Source organism: Salvelinus alpinus, chromosome 2 (genome assembly GCF_045679555.1).
Source record: "Salvelinus alpinus chromosome 2, SLU_Salpinus.1, whole genome shotgun sequence".
Taxonomy (NCBI): Eukaryota; Metazoa; Chordata; class Actinopteri; order Salmoniformes; family Salmonidae; genus Salvelinus; species Salvelinus alpinus.
In genome coordinates this window covers 63900570-63918835 of record NC_092087.1, presented here as the reverse complement: position 1 = coordinate 63918835, position 18266 = coordinate 63900570, and positions in this window count along the sequence as shown.

Below are 18266 nucleotides of genomic sequence, written 5' to 3'. Positions count from 1 at the left end.
GGGTATTGTGTGTAGTTTGAATAAAACAATTTAATCAATTTCAGAATAAGGCTAACGTAACAAAATGTGGAAAAAGTCAAGAGGTCTGAATACTTTAAGACTAGCTGTCGCCATTGGTGGCCGTAGGCTAATGGGGATCCTAATAAATAAAATAGTACTCTAGTACACTTAATATATGCCATTTAGCAGACGCTTTTATCTAACGCGACTTACAGTCATGCATGCTTACATGGGTGATCCTGGGAATTGAACCCACTACCTTGGCGTCACAAGCACCATGCTCTACCAGCTAAAGTACAAAGGACCACTTCTTAATGAAGGACTTTGAATCACTCTATAATACGATTAAGCATCTAATTTTTCTATTGCGTGAATTTTGGTGCGACCAAAATTAGTTAATGGGAAAAAGTTAGTATGGAACCAACCCTGTGTATGCTCTCACACAGACCATGAAGAGAGCATGTGAACTATAGGATTTTCATGCTCTCACTAGTCCCCAAAATGAACTCAATTAAATAATCCTATTAGGTGCATGTTTAAAACAAACAACAACAAAAAACCTGGGTGTTTGAAGTGAAAGTAATCGGATCACGTTACTCATTTTGAGCAATCAAAAGTATTACCTTAGTTTTTTACCCTGATGAGTTCCAAAGTTTAACCCAGGGGCAGACTGGGACAAGAATTCGGCCCTGGCATTTTATCCACACCAGCCCACATCACTGTACACGTCGCTAACTAAATGAAGCAATTCCAGTATATATTTGGCCTTATGTTTTAGGTTATTGTCCCGCTGAAAGGTGAATTTGTCTCCCAGTGTCTGTTGGAAAGCAGACTGAGACAGGTTTTCCTCTAGGATTTTGCCTGTGCTTAGCTCTATTCTGTTTCTTTTTATCCTAAAATAAACTCTGCAATCCTTGCCGATGACAAGCATACCCATCGGCTACCTCCATGCTTGGAAATAGGACGATTGGTACTCAGTGATGTGTTTGCACCAAACATAACACTTTGTATTCAGGATATTTCTTTGCCACATGTCTTGCAGTTTTCACTTTAGTGCCTTACTGCAACAAATTCATGTTTTTGATTTATTTTTACTCTGTACAGGCTTCCTTCTTTTCAATCTGTCATTTAGGTTCGTATTGTGGAGTAACTACTTTTCAATCTGTCATTTAGGTTCGTATTGTGGAGTAACTACAATGTTGCTGATCCATCCTCAGTTTTCTCCTATCACAACCATTAAATTACGTAACTGTTTTAAAGTCACCATTGGCCTCATCATGAAATCCCAAGTGGTTTTCTCCGGCAACTGAGCTTAAATCTGTTGGATATTCACTGCTCGATTGAGGGACCTTACAATTATCTGTATGTGTGGGGTACAGCGATGAGGTAGTCATTCAAAAATCATGTTAAACACTATTATTGCACACTGAGTGAGTCCATGCAACTTATTATGTGACTTGTTCAGCAAATGTTTACTCCTGAACTTATTTAGGCTTGCCATAACACAGGGGTTGAATACGTATTGACTCAAGACATTTCAGCTTTAATTTATTTGTAAAAATGTCTAAAAACATAATTGTGTGTAGGCCAATGACACAAAATCTCAATTTAATCAATTTTAAATTCAGGCTGTGACACAAGAAACTGTGGAAATGTCTGAAGGCAGTGCCTCTGCTCTAGCCATTTTGTTTGCCTCCTTGCTGTGCTGTCTATCGGTCTCAGCATCTTCTCTGCTGTCATTCTGTGCTTCTTTTGTTTTATGTCTCTCTGTCTGCCTGCTTAAGCCTTATATGTTTTAAAAGCCAATGTAACAACTTAGGCTATATTGCAAATTAGTGCCTGTGCATGTCAGTCCATCCAGGATTTTGCAGTTTTTTTTGTGACATTTGCTGCAGCAATTCTGTCATTGTCTAGCTGATGACCGAGTCGGAGCAGGTCTCTTTGCTGATGCCGCATGACCTCAGCTCAGAAAACAAACAGAGTCGGCCATTGCCCACTCATCAGCCAAAAACTCATTATAGATTAGTATGACAAAGAAATTGTGCAAATATATATATATTTTTTTTTATGTTATGAGCCCCATGGCACCCCGGCCTTTTCACCTTTTAAATTTTTTAATTAAGAAAGTATTTTTGTGTGTCAAGCACACCCAACCAAAAAATGGTCTAGCCCTTCTGGCATTAGTTTAACAGAGACTGTCATACTGGATTGATAAGGTAACGTTAGCCAAACATTGTCTGAATTTTCATTCAGAATTAATTATTTGAGTTTTCAATTGCCCAGAGATTCTATGTTAGCCATTCTTAGAGCCAAGTTGGACATGGTGCTAGATAGGATGGAATGGTATTTGTTACACATACTTCTCATTGCCGGAGTGGATGTCATTTCTAAGAATTACATAATGGAAAAAAGTATGTTTTAAATTCACGTTAAAGCAAGAACAATTTGTGGACAAATGGTCACTACTCACTGAGAACATGGAGAATCAGTGGGATTAGGGTTTGTGTCTGATCAATGACCTCTTCCTCTTTATGGAGAGAACCATTGAAGGTCAACTGGAATGAAACTGTACATCTTACCCGTGTGTGTTGTGTTTTGCTTTTGTCACGTTATTATTATATATTTTTTTCACCTGTTTGTATATGTTCACTTTACTTGTCTTACCTTTCATAAGCATAAGCACGACCTGCACACTGGAATTTAAATTTGTTGGGGTATTTTTTAAGACCCATTTCTATAGAGAATGATAAGTGCCAGATTGAAAATGCAATGCTTAAATGCTCAATGTAAATGCAAAAATGACGCATTAATATTTTCATAACAGTGGGCATGATTTTCACCACAATGAAATTGTTAAGTGAAAATGAATAAAGGTCATTGTAAAGTGAAAATGATAAAAGAAAAGTTTAAACATAATAACAAAAAGGTAAAAGCAAACTGAAAAGAGCCAATTTCAATTTCTCACACCACCCCATTTTCTGTTTGGAGTGGCTTCCAGACCTTTCTTCCCGATAACTAAAGGTCCCAAATCTTCTGCGCATGTGTGCGCAAAGTAGAGAATCCCGCAGTCTGCTCTACTCATAGAGAACAGGCTACTCTGGTGAATTGTGCTCGTTTAATAAAGTTGGATCAAAGCATGATCACATAATGAGTATTCAACATAACAGAAGTGAATATAATAGCATAGTATAACATTAGGCTACTGTAAAACAAATGTAATTAAATTAACATCCCTTAATTTCTTATGAGATTTTAGGATGATTGTGCGAATGGTTCCATTTTTCTCTCATGTGGCCAAAACTCAACATATTTTACTGCAAAGTATTTTACGGCAGATGTGGTTAAAATTATAGATATTGTGACACACCCCCTTAACTCTAACAGTGCAGAATAGTGACTGGCTGGAGGGGGAGTTGGCCACAGAAGCTCATGTAACCCAATATGGCAAGCTCTGATATTGCGAAAATGTGAAATACATGTAGCCAATTGTCTGCCCTACATACAAAAACAAACAACATTAGGATATCTTAAAGAAAAGCCACAACTCTTGAGTTCATTTTGTGTTTTGCTAACGTTAGGGAACCTACCCTGGCGGTTTGCACTTTTTGTTGTATATACTGTAGTTGTTTTTGTCAACACTTCATGCCTAAGTTAGTCATTACAGTATATGCGTTGTTTTTGTTATCTTTTTGGTCAGCTACTGTTTCACTTTCCCAGCCATGCCCGCTACTCACTGATGTCAATTGTAAGCGCTGCGTTAATCGAATCCGGTATCAGGATAAATAAAAAGCAAGGTCTGCTAACTTTCTAAAATTATGTTTAATTAATGCAAGCAATAAATGGCAAATGCAATTTTCGTATATACGGGTTCACTGTATCACCGCGCAGGGTAAAACAGAGAACTCTGGAATGTGCGCATACAACAGTTATTATACTATGACAGCCATCCGTTGGCCTATCACAGTAGAGGCTGAGCGTGGTTTAAACTTTGCTCAGCCTATCGCTGGCACTCAGACTTGTCCCAGTCCCTTGGTGCTCGCAGGTGTCCGCATCTGGTCTTTGGGTAGATTAGATCTGTCTTGTTCCGCTCCCCAGATGCTACACTCAAACAGTTCCTATGGTATTGTCCAGTGTCCTACCCTCCCTGGTTGGCCTGGAGATATGCACCACTCCCCTCTCCAGATTGACCACAGCTTTTGTAGCAAGTCACTCTATGTTGCTCAGTCTTTACACACATACACACACACACACACCTGCATTGTTTGTGTGTGTGTGTAACAAAACAATATTCATCTTCATCTTCCGCTATGGTAGCGGGCCATAATGCATAAACATAAATCCTAACACAATCTAATGTACATATCCCAATGACTGATTTGAATGTGGTGAGCTTTAATTTAATGGGTTTGAATGCACCAATCAAACATGATGTTTCGAATATCTACACCGCAAGCAAGTATCCATTGCATTGATTCAGGAAACTCATTTGCTGGATAAAGATAAGCACAGATTCCAAAACAGACGCTATAAACTAATTGCCCATTCATGTGCTGCAAATAAGTCAAAAGGGAGTACTGATCTCGGTGGATAGAAAACTCCAGATCTCTGTCGAGCTCTCAGGAAATGATTCTTGTGGGGGCGATTTGTTTATGTATAGGTGACCGTGAATCATGCAAAACTTATTTTAGTTTCAATTTACGACCCAAATGAATATGACAGCATGTTCTTGGCTTCCATCAGCGACTTTTTGCTACAGTTCCATGACGGTCATCTCATGGTGGGGGGAGATTTTAATGCAACGATTAACCCAGCGTCAGAAAAGATCCTCAAATAGTCAGGATTCTCTTCCTGCTCCCTTGCTCTGAGAACATGTAGTACAGAACTGAATTTAATAGACCTATGGTGGATTCATAAGGACCAGGTCAAAGCTAACTAATTTTACTCTTCTCGACATAGATCATATTCTAGAATTTGCTATAGTTTTGTCACACCTTCACTGATCGAAAATATATCAACATTGGAGATGTTGCTCATTTTTATATCTGATCACTCTCCTGTGATGTGCACAATAACCCTCTTTAATAAGTATCCTTGAGTTCGTAGATGGCTTTTCAATCAATCATTCTTTGTTGTTGAACCCAAGATTTACTACGCAGATTAGTCAACAGCTGGAGGAATTTTTGGTAATCAATAGGGAGCAGTGTGAAAGTCCTTAAAACATTTAGTTGCTTCCCATAATGTCTATCAGAGGCAATTGTATAGCATTTTCTTCTAGATTAAATTCTTCCACGAATAAGCGATACACAGAGATTGAGGTGGAGGTTGACCGTTGGAGAAAGAGCAGACGGATCAAATAAACTCCTAGCATTGAGAGGCAAATTCAATGCACACTCACTGCAAAAAGCTGCATTTATTATGCAGTGAACTAAACAGAAAAATCATTTTTGATGGGGACAGACCTTAGAGATTGCTTGCTCTGCGGATGAAGCAGAATGAGTCTAAGGCATCAATTAATGCTATACGTTCAAGTGATGGGCAAGTAGTCACAGAGCATAACGCAATAAATTACGTTTTTATAGTGCCCTTTACTCTTTAGAAGCTACACTTGATATGCAAAGGTGCAATTTATTTATGCAAAATTTGGCTTTACCTAAATTGGATTTATTAGACTGAGCTGCTGGAACAACCCATAACCTTAGAAGAGCTAGGGGGTGTGGTCAGGACTCTACAAAAAGGGAAATCTCCCAGGCTTGATGGGATCCCTGAACTATATCTGGTTCTATGGGATAAAGTTGGTCCCCTGATTTTGGACTCCATTAATTATGCAATTGAGACTGGGTCACTCCATAGAGACCAGAACATTGCTTTAATTACTCTGTTACTGAAGAAGGGAAAAGACCCGCATGAATGTTACCACCTTGTCTCCCTGATTTTGTAGGGATGCAAAGTTGTGTGCAAAAGTATTAGCCATGCGTATTGATCTCTTGGTAAGTTAATACACCATGACCAAACTGGCTTTGTTAAAGGGAGATTGGCTGCAGATAATGTACGCAGGTTACTGCATGTTATTGACATTGCTGACAATTTACCTCATGACTGCACTGTTTTGTCACTTGATGCTGAAAAGGCATTCGATATATATTATATATATATATCTATTATTTATTATATAAATATATATATTTATAGATTTGCAGAGGTGGTCTAATCTAACTATATCGTTACAGGGCAGAGTTATCACAGTGAAACTGAATAACTTGCCCCGGGTTAACTTTTTATTTTTCATGATCCCTTTGTCGCCACCTCCAACGTTTATAAAAGAAGCACATGCATAACTTTATATGGGGTGGAAAGTGGGTTAGGATCAAACTCACTACTTTGCTGCGTCGAAATGCACAGGAGGATTAGCTGTTCCGAATCTCAATTTCTATTATTCAGCTTTTCAAATAAGAGCATTACGAGTGTGGCTGGACCGTCAATCAGTTTTACCTTGGAGAGCTATTGAATCTGCTCTGGTTAAACCACATAGACTAGAAGAGTTAGTATTTGCTGGGGATGATAGAAAATATCTTAGGTTTGGCAGCATAGTTCTGAACTCCTTGAATATATCGAAGAGGATGGAAAAGGTCATAGGTCATCAGACAAAATTCCATCCGTTATATCCATTTATTGACAGGTGGACATCCTTTCACACAGGCCTCGTGGTCTTCAAAAGATGTTTATGTTTTGAAGGACATTTATAGTGAGATTGGCTTGCGCACATTTCAAGATATTAAAGACGACTATTCCCTGCCAGGATCCTCATACTTTCTGTATCTGCAGTTAAGGTCAGCAAGGAAAGCTTATGGTGTACTCTGGAATATGCCCTTGTCAGAACACCCAATGGCAGCCTGGTAGGTCCAGATAGGAGTTCAAGAGGGCTAGTAGCAGAGATATAGGACACACTTACAGGGAAGACATATAAGAAATTACACATGGAGGTTGTATGGGAGACAGAGTCAGAGAGGATGGGATTAACCTCTGATTGGGATAGGATATGGTCATTGTGGAGTTATGGTGGAATTCGGGGCTGGCTCTTGCAATTTACTGGATTAATGTTTTGCAGAATATTGTTAATTTGGAATGCATAATAGCACAATTTAGCCTACCAGTGATCAGATATAGCCTACCAGTGGTCCCTTATGGCGGAGGATTACTTACATCTTTTGTTTGTTTTTGACTATCTCTACTTTTTGAGAAGTTTGTTACGGGCTGTTGGTAGGGAGGCTTGAGGGAGGGAGGCTTGACCAAATTTTACATTCAATTGTATTTTACTTCTGGGATTTTTCATGGGCTGGAGCTGCATGTATAACATTGTGTGGTGTTGACTGTGTGTTATGTAGATTTTATTTTTAATTTGTATAAATAATTTGTTGTTTTGATCACAAAAAAGGACATCTTAAAGCATGGATATAGAGACCTGTAAACACAAAGATACAATATGCGGAAATATCAACTATGAAAATGTATGATGAATGTAAACCACTCAATATTAGCAGGGTGGTCTTAAGGTTTTGTACACTCAGTGGAAGTAGGACTATGAGTGGCACTGCCATGCCTCTGTGTTAGAACAGCCGAAGCCAACTAGTTTTCAATGTGTGTTCATGTTTTAATCTCATTCACACATTTACAGCATATCAACAATGGGCAATGCCACAAATATAATAACATGCCTTTCTTGACACAGGCACACAGTAGCGTAACCAAGTCACAGGAAAGCAACCATAATACAACAGTCAGCTACTCTAGTAGTGTATACAGTTGTAGTCAGAAGTTTATATACACCTTAGCCAAAAACATTTAATCTCAGTTTTTTCACAATTCCTGACGTTTAATCCTAGTAAACATTCCATGTCTTAGGTCAGTTAGGATCACCACTTTATTTTAAGAATGTGAAATGTCAGAATAATAGTAGAGAGTGATTTATTTCAGCTTTTATTTCTTTCATCACATTCCCAGTGGGTCAGAAGTTTACATACACTCAATTAGTATTTGGTAGCATTGCCTTTAAATTGTTTAACTTGGGTCAAATGTTTCGGGTAGCCTTCCACAAGCTTCTCACAATAAATTGGGTGAATTTTGGCCCATTCCTCCTGACAGAGCTGGTGTAACTGAGTCAGGTTTTTAGGCCTCCTTGCTCGCACAAGGTTTTCAGTTCTGCCCACAAATTTTCTATAGGATTGAGGTCAGGGCTTTGTGATGGTCACTCCAATACCTTTACTTTGTTGTCATTAAGCCATTTTGTCACAACTTTGGAAGTATGCTTGTGGTCATTGTCCATTTGGAAGACCCATTTGCAACCAAGCTTCAACTTCCTGATTGATGTCTTGAGATGTTGCTTCAATATATCCACATAATATTCCTCCCTCATGATGCCATCTATTTTGTGAAGTGCACCAGTCCCTCCTGCAGCAAAGCACCCCCACAACATGATGCTGCCACCCCCGTGCTTCACGGTTGGAATGGTGTTCTTCGGCTTGCAAGCCTCCCCCTTTTATGGCCAAACAGTTCTATTTTTGTTTCATCAGACCAGAGGACATTTCTCCAAAAAGTACAATCTTTGTCCACATGTGCAGTTGCAAACCATGGTCTGGCTTTTTTATGGCGGTTTTGGAGCAGTGGCTTCTTCCTTGCTGAGTGGCCTTTCAGGTTATGTTGATATAGGACTCGTTTTACTGTGGATATAGATACTTTTGTACCGGTTTCCTCCAGCATCTTCACAAGGTCCTTTGCTGTTGTTCTGGGATTGATTTGCACTTTTCGCACCAAAGTACGTACATCTCTAGGAGACAGAACACGTCTCCTTCCTGAGCGATATGACAGCTGCGTGGTCCCATAGTGTTTATACTTGCGCACTATTGTTTGTACAGATGAACGTGGTACCTTCAGGCGTTTAGAAATTGCTCCCAAGGATGAACCAGACTTGTGGAGGTCTACAATTATTTTTCTGAGGTCTTGGCTGATTTCTTTTGATTTTCCCATGATGTCAAGCAAAGAGGCACTGAGTTTGAAGGTAGGCCTTGAAATACATCCACAGGTACACCTCAAATGATGTCAATTAGCCTATCAGAAGCTTCTAAAGCCATGACATAATTTTCAGGAATTTTCAAAGCTGTTTAAACTTCTGACCCACTGGAATTGTGATACAATGAATTATAAGTGTAATAATCTGTCTGTAAACAATTGTTGGAAAAATTACTTGTGTCATGCACAAAGTAGATGTCCTAACCGACTTGCCAAAACTATAGTTTGTTAACAAGAAATTTGTGGAGTGGTTGAAAAACGAGTTTTAAAGACTCCAACCTAAGTCTATGTAAACTTCCGACTTCAACTGTATGTGAAACCCTCTTTTCCCCGCTAAAATTAAGTGTGTTCGGTTTAGTCAGTCAGCAGATGCAGCTTGCATACCAGAGACCTATTGACTAACTTGAATGTTATCCCAGCCTGAATGATGCTGGGGATACTCCAGTAGTGGAATGGTAGCTTGTCTGGTTGTGAAGGAGAGTGTGTGAAAGGGCTGTCACAGACTTGCCTTTATATTTTTTTATGTTGAATGTGGCAAAAAGTCCTGCAAGTCACGTCCTACATACACTATTACACTATACACTAAAGTATGTGGACACCCCTTCAAATTAGTGGATTTGACTATTTCAGTCACAACCGTTGCTGACAGATGTATAAAACCGAGCACACAACCATGCAATCTCCATTGACAAACATTGGCAGTAGAATGGCCTTACTGAAAAGCTCTGTGACTTTCAACGTGGCACCTTCATAGGATGCCAACTTTCCAACAAGTCAGTTCGTCAAATTTCTGCCCTGCTAGAGCTGCCCCGCTCAACTGTAAGGTCTGTTATTGTGAAGTGGAAACATCTAGGAGCTACAACAGCTCAGCCCCGAAGTGGTAGGCCACACAAGCTCACAGAACGGGGCCGACGAGTGTAGAAAAATCATCTGTCCTCGGGTTGCAACACTCACTACCAAGTTCCAAACTGCCTCTGGAAGCAACGTCAGCACAAGAATTGTTAATCGTGAGCTTCATGAAATGGGTTTCCATGGCAGAGCATCCGCACGCAAGCCTAACCACGTGCAATGTCAAGCATCGGCTGGAGTGGTGTAAAGCTCACCGCTATTGGCCTCTGGAGCAGTGGAAACATGTTCTCTGGAGTGATGAATCACGCTTTACCATCTGGCAGTCCAACGGACGAATCTGGGTTTGGCGGATGCCAGGAGAATGCTACCTTCCCGAATGCATATTGCCAACTATAGAGTTTGGTGGAGGAGGAATAATGGTCTGGGGCTGTTTTTCATGGTTTGGGCTAGTCCCCTTAGTTCCAGTGAAGGGAAATCTTAATGCTACAGCAGACAGTCACATCCTAGAAGATTCTGTGTTTCCAACTTTCCTGCAACAGTTTGGGGAAGGCCCTTTCCTGTTTCAGCATGACAATGCCCCCGTCCACAAAGCGAGGTCCATACAGAAATAGTTTTTTGAGATCGGCGTGGAAGAACTTGAAGGTCCTGCATGTTTCATGTGAGCTTGGTTGCATACCCAATCTTAAAGTGTAAGAAAAGAAGGCATTTGATATCACAAAGTATGCTGTACTTCAATTTCTCCTGGATTGCCATTTCTCATTTAGTTAGCCCCACCTCACCGCAGAAATGCAAATCAGTTTACAGAGAAAATACATAGATGCATTTATGTGTCTAACAGATCCATAAAAGTGTGCTCCAAAATGTCCCAGTCATTTAGCAGACACCAAGCATAAGAGTTTGCTGTACATCAGAGTAGCAATATTGGCTAGTAGATAGCTAACTAACATTAGCAAATGTAAACTAATTTGTGGTGTACCGTGGTGTACAGTCGTGGCCAAAGGTTTTGAGAATGACGCTAATATTAATTTTCACAAAGTCTGCTGCCTCAGTTTGTATGATGGCAATTTGCATATACTCCAGAATGTTATGAAGAGTGATCAGATGAATTGCAATTAATTGCAAAGTCTCTCTTTGCCATGCAAATGAACTGAATCCCCCCAAAACATTTCCACTGCATTTTAGCCCTGCCACAAAAGGACCAGCTGACATGTCAGTGATTCTCTCATTAACACAGGTGTGAGTGATGACGAGGACAAGGCTGGAGATAACTCTGTCATGCTGATTGAGTTAGAATAACAGACCAGAAGCTTCAAAAGGAGGGTGGTGCTTGGAATCATTGTTCTTCCTCTGTCAACCATGGTTACCTGCAAGGAAACACTTGGCATCATCATTGCTTTGCACAAAAAGGGCTTCACAGGCAAGGATATTGCTGCCAGTAAGATTGCACCTAAATCAACCATTTATCGGATTATCAAGAACTTCAAGGAGAGCGGTTCAATTGTTGTGAAGAAGGCTTCAGGGCACCCAAGAAAGTACAGCAAGCACCAGGACCGTCTCCTAAAGTTGATTCAGCTGCGGGATCGGGGCCCCACCAGTACAGCGCTTGCTCAGGAATGGCAGCAGGCAGGTGTGAGTGCATCTGCACGCACAGTGAGGCAAAGACTTTTGGAGGATGACCTGGTGTCAAGAAGGGCAGCAAAGAAGCCACTTCTCTCCAGGAAAAACATCATGAACAGATTGGGATTCTGCAAAAGGTACAGGGATTGGACTGCTGAGGACTGGGGTAATGTCATTTTCTCTGATGAATCCCCTTTCCGATTATTTGGGGCGTCCGGAAAAAAGCTTGTCCGGAGAAGACAAAGTGAGCGCTACCATCAGTCCTGTGTCATGCCAACAGTAAAGCATCCTGAGACCATTCATGTGTGGGGTTGCTTCTCAGGCAAGGGAGTGGGCTCACTCACAATTTTGCCTAAGAACACAGCCATGAATAAAGAATGGTACCAACAAATCCTCCGAGAGCAACTTCTCCCAACCATCCAGGAACAGTTTGGTGACGAACAATGCCTTTTCCAGCATGATGGAGCACCTTGCCATAAGGCAAAAGTGATAACTAAGTGGCTCGGGGAACAAAACATCGATATTTTGGGTCCATGTCCAGGAAACTCCCCAGACCTTAATCCCATTGAGAACTTGTGGTCAATCCTCAAGAGGCGGGTGGAAAAACAAAAACCCACAAATTCTGACAAACTCCAAGTATTGATTATGCAAGAATGGGCTGCCATCAGTCAGGATGTGGCCCAGAAGTTAATTGACAGCATGCCAGGGCGGATTGCAGAGGTTTTGAAAAAGAAGGGTCAACACTACAAATATTGACTCTTTGCATCAAATTCATGTAATTGTCAATAAAAGCCTTTGACACTTATGAAATGCTTGTAATTATACTTCAGTATTCCATAGTAACATCTGACAAAATGATCTAGACACTGAAGCAGCGAACTTTGTGAAAATGTATATTTGTGTCATTCTCAAAACTTTTGGCCACGACTGTACAGCAAACTTTCATGCTCAGTGTAGCTAGCTAACTATTTAGCTAGCATCATGCAAGATGTTCGTTTTTGAATAACATATGAACACGGCAATGTTGGGGTAGGGAGACAATTTATCAACTTATTAGCAAGAAAGTAATCTTGGGGATTGTTGTTTCATACAGTGGAGGCTCCTCAGGGGAGGACCATCCTCCTCATTGAATTTCATAAAAATAGTAAAACATTTAAAGTTATCCTTTTTAGATAAAACTATAAATATATTCACGTCAACAAATAATTTATTAAAATACACTGTTTTGCAATGAAGGTCTACAGTAGCCTCAACAGAACTCTGTAGGGTAGCACCATAGTGTAACCAGATGGCAGCTAGCTTCCGTCCTCCTCAGGGTACATTGATTTCAATACAAAACCTAAGAGGCTCATGGTTCTCACCCCCTTCCACAGTAATTATGACAACTTCCGGAGGACGTCCTCCAACCTATCAGAGCTCTTGCAGCATGAACTGACATGTTGTCCATCTAATCAAAGGATCAGAAAATGAATTTACATTTACATTTAAGTCATTTAGCAGACGCTCTTATCCAGAGCGACTTACAAATTGAATCTAGTACTGAAAGCACAAGCTACAGCTAGCTAGCACTGCAGTGCATAACATGTGGTGAGAAGTTGACTCAAAGAGAAAGACAATAGTTGAACAGTTTTGAACAAATTAATTTATTCCAAAATGAAGGAGAAGCAAGAGAGAGAGTTTCACTTACTTAGCTAGCAAATGCAGCCAGCTAGTTTAGCTTACTCAAACACCCTGCTCAAACAGAGGGATGCTATGTTAGCTAGCTGGCTAAGACTATCAAACACAACACTGTAACTCTTCCAAGTCAAGGTAAGCTTTTGGGTTTTACTAATTTATTGCCACCGGGGCCCGCCGGTTTAAGTGCTAAACTGCTTACTGACTGTACACTAACGTTAGATAGGTTGGAGGACGTCCTTTGGAATTTGTCATAATTACTAACGTTACTGCATGATTGTTGACTATGATGTTACTTTACCTAATATGGTGATAACGATGTAGGCTGTGTGTAGCGGTTTGGCTTGGAAAGGTTTTTTCAACAGGTCACATACAACTGATGTGTTGTGCATTGAAGTCTTCAAGTGAAGGGAAAAGGTGAGAGGAGGAGAGGGCATGGATGCGAGAAGGAATACAACGTGGCTGCTATGAAAGTGAACTGTGTTTACGCGTGATCAGGGGTGTATTCATTCCGCCGATTTCTGTTGAAAAACGGAACTAAATGATAAAAATACCAGAATTTGTCCAATAGAAACTCTTGTTTGCAACTGTTTATTATTACACCTTATATCAGCTAGATGCAAGCAAGAGTGTGCATATTTGTCTCTCCACCTGTGTGCACCTACGTTGTAAACTTTCATTCATAGGCTAGGTTGTAACAACCTCATGAGTTATCATGTAGTAGCCTAAACCTATCACTGTTATATTGAACAGGGTGAATGGAATATGAATGACAGTCATCCAATATACTGTAATGTAATGGCCATGCGCATGAATTTTTTGTTGTTGTCCTCCCTTATCTTTAACGGCACCAACCGCCACTGGTTAATATACAAATCATATGCAATAGTGACATTTTACAGCAGTGCATCAAGCCAGTGAACTCTGTCAAGTACTGTGGAAATCAATTTGATTTGTAGGGATACGATTACACCTAGTGGTTGTATAGTTGATTTCTCTCTAACCATCTTTTATCCCCTCTCCCTCCCCGCTGTTCACCGTTTGTTGTGATTTGACTGGTCCCTGAAAGTAGTCTCCACTTCTTCCCTGCTCAAAACTATGAGACGAATGTCAGAGAAATTGTGGGCTAATATTGAGAGATATTTTTTCAATGCATGTTTTCATGCGAGAGCAGGATGTATAGCTAATGGAGATAATGACACATCTGGCTAGCTATACTGAACAAAAATAGAAATGCGACATGCATTACAGTTCATATAAGGAAATCAGTCAATTGAAAGAAATTCATTAGGCCGTAATCTATGGATTTAACATGACTGGGAAGGGGTGCAGCCATGGGTGGTCCTGGGAGGGCATAGGCCCACCCATTTGAGAGCCAAGCCCAGACAATCAGAATGAGTTTTTCCCCACAAAAGGGCTTTATAACAGACAGAAATACTCCTCAGCACCACCCCCACCGCCCCTCAGACGATCCCACATGTGAAGAAGCCAGATGTGGAGGTCCTGGGCTAGCATGGTTACACGTGGTCTCCGGCAACAGCTCTGGTGTACATTCTTGCAGTCAGGATGCCAATTGCACGCTCCTTCAAAACTTGAGACATCTGTGGCATTGTGCACATTATAGAGTGGCCTTTTATTGTCCCTTGCACAAGGTGCACCTGTGTAATGATCATGCTGTTTAATCAGCTTCTTGATCAGGATCTTTTAAGGATCTTTTATTTCAGCTCATGAAACACTTTACATGTTGCATTTATATTTTTTGTTTAGTGTACTTTACAACATGAAGAGAATCCTGACTATTTAAGGAAATTGATCCAGAGTTAACATTGATCAATGGCAGCACAGTAACACTTAAGGAAATTGGTTCATAGGGTCTAAGGAAACTGATTGACATTGTCTCTGATAGTAGGGATTGGTTTACCTACAATCACGTGAAAAATAGTGTTGGAAGAGTATATTAACAGGAATTGGATAGCCTGCATGTAAATAAAGTCTCAGACAAACATTGGCAAATGTTCTATGCTTTTAAAACACCTTCCAACTAAAAATGTAATTGCCAAGTTACTCAGAGCCTACTTCAAGAATTAAAGGAATAACCAGCCACAATAGGGATGCCCCTCAGGGGAAACAAAACACTTAACACAACAATATCCACGGGTTCATGTAGATCAATCTGGCCCAAACATTATGGTAAAAATACAATGAAAATAAATTCCTATGTTGGTAGCAACGGGAGCCATTGCATCCACTTTTGGTGGAACCGGAATTGGCCTGCCCCTAACCAAACACTTATGGGATTCCCTCCACCCTGGTAATACATTTTGAAACAAAACCCATGCCCTGTTCAATAGGACCACTGAATGTTGAACATGATTTTCTGTATTCACCTACTCAACCGTTTAACTTGTTGGGTAGAGACTTGTTAACTAAACTTAATGCTACAATTTATTGTACCCCTAATGGAGTTTTCGTTGACATCCCAAACGATGAGGTCTTGAACCAATGTGTAAGAAGGCAAATTGAACCACTCCCCCAGGAGGAGTGGGGTTCTGACACTGCCTTCCAGTCTATTCTGTCTCAGGTGCCAGAAACCTTATGGACAGAACATTCCAATGAAAATGGACTGATAGTGCCAGCCCAGTTGTAATTAATGTTGATCCCAAGAAGAAACTCCTATTAAACCGGAGGCAACAGAAGGGATTACCCCAATTATTCAATCACAGCTGGCACTGGGTATACTGCTTGTAACCAAAAGTGTTTGCAATACACCCATTTCTCCTGTTAAGAAATTAGTGGCGCCTGGCTCAGGACCTGAGATCTGTAAATAATGTGGTAATCCCAGTTAATCCCGTGGTACCCAACCCAGTTACCATCCTGTCATCAGTTCACCCGGAGGCAGAATCGTTTTCTGTAATATATCTCTGTAGCACATGTTTCTCTGTTTGAGTGCACAAGGATAGTCAGTACCTGTTTGCATTATATGGATGACATCTTGGTGGCATCTAGGAGTAGAGAAAGACACATTAAGTATGTTACCACGGTATTACAAACATTAGCACACAAAGGCCACATGACATCCAAAAATAAATGACAGCTGTGCCAATCTTAGGTTTTGTATTTGGGTCATCACCTCTCCTGTTGTCAGCGTTCACTCACCAATGCTAGAGTTAAGTCTATTTCAGACTGCCCCGCACCAACTACCAAAGGTTTCTTAGTGTCTAACAAGCTTTCTCTGCCCTTAACCTTGTTCTGAACACCTCCAAAACAAAGTTCAGGTGGTTTGGTAAGAAGAATACCCCTCTCCCCACAGGTGTGATTACTACCTATGAGGGTTTAGAGCTTGAGGTAGTCACCTCATACAAGTAGTTGGGAGTATGGCTAGACGGTACACTGTCCTTCTCTCAGCACATATCAAAGCTGCAGGCTAAAGTTAAATCTAGACTTGGTGTCCTCTATCGTAATCGCTCCTCTTTCACCCCAGCTGCCAAACTAACCCTGATTCAGATGACCATCCTACCCGTTCTAGATTATGGATATAGATCGGCAGGTTAGGGTGCTCTCGAGTGGCTAGAGGTTCTTTACCATTCGGCCACCAATGCTCCTTATAGGACACATCACTGCACTCTATACTCTTATGTAAACTGGTCATCTCTGTATACCTGTCGCAAGACCCACTGGTTGTTGCTTATTTATAAAACCCTCTTAGGCCTCACTCCCCACTATCTGAGATATCTACTGCAGCCCTCATCCTTCACATACAACACCCGTTCTGCCAGTCACATTCTGTTAAAGGTCCCCAAAGCACACACATCCCTGGGTCGCTTGTTTTTGTCAGTTCGCTGCAGCTAGCGACTGGAACGAGCTGCAACAAACACTCAAACTGGACCGTTTTATCTCAATCTATTCATTCAAAGACTCAATCATGGACACTTACTGACAGTTGTGGCTGCATTGCGTGATGTATTGTTGTCTCTACCTTCTTGCCCTTTGTGCTGTTGCCTGTGCCCAACAATGTTTGTACCCTGTTTTGTGCTACTACCATGTTGTGTTGCTACCATGCTGTGTTATGTGTTGCTGCCATGCTATGTTGTCGTCTTAGGTCTCTTTATGTAGTGTTGTCTCTCTTGTCATGATGTGTGTTTTGTCCTATATTTTATTTAACTTGCCTAATTAAATAAAGGTTAAATAATTTAAAAAAAACTATAACCCGCCAAATGAGAGCATTTTTGGGAACGGCAGGTTACTGTCCTCAGTGGATTCCTGACTATTCCATCCTTGCCTCTGGTCTCAAAAGCTACCTTAAAAAGTAAGCACCCTCGAAAGTTTCTCTCTCCTCTTCTGAATTGGCTGATGTATTTTTGAATTTGTGCGCATTACATACAGTATTAATCTCAAAATATTAGACTTTCAATGAGTGTGAAGAATAAAGTGAAATTGGTCATAAATATATACAGTAACATTGTTAGGGTAGACTAAAATACAGACAATGACTTCCAATAAGGAGAAAGTAAAAGGGGAAAAGGGGACAGCGGCATCCAGGTGAACAGAAATTATCATGTTTTGTTTGTTTGTAGCTCTTGGTACAATAGGGGTAAAACATTGTTTGAAAGAACATTGTTTGAAAGTGATCTGTGTGTATTAGCAGTAGTGATTGAGAGGGCTTTCCTATTGAAAAGAGTAGAAGGATCTGAGTTGAAGGAAACAGATATGGAGACTAGTGAAAGTAACAAAGACAGGATCTATCAGTTGAGGTCACATTTAATGAGTGTTGACAGTATGGTGAATGGTAATTTGTTATTAGCAGCTTTCAGATAGCACTCTAATAATGCAATATCTTAGTAATTTGAAGAAGCTCAGCCTTCAATACAAGGTCACATGACGAATATGAGTGTGAACAACATTTGGTGCCGTGACCCAGATGAGAGCAACCTGACTTCTTGACCCTTTTCACTCGGCTAAGACCCAAACATCCCTCCGGCCACAACTAAGAAGGTAAGAGTCCTTATTCAAAAATCTCTGAGGGACTGTCTGTTTTCCAGCCAGGCCTTAATGGTAAGAGATCT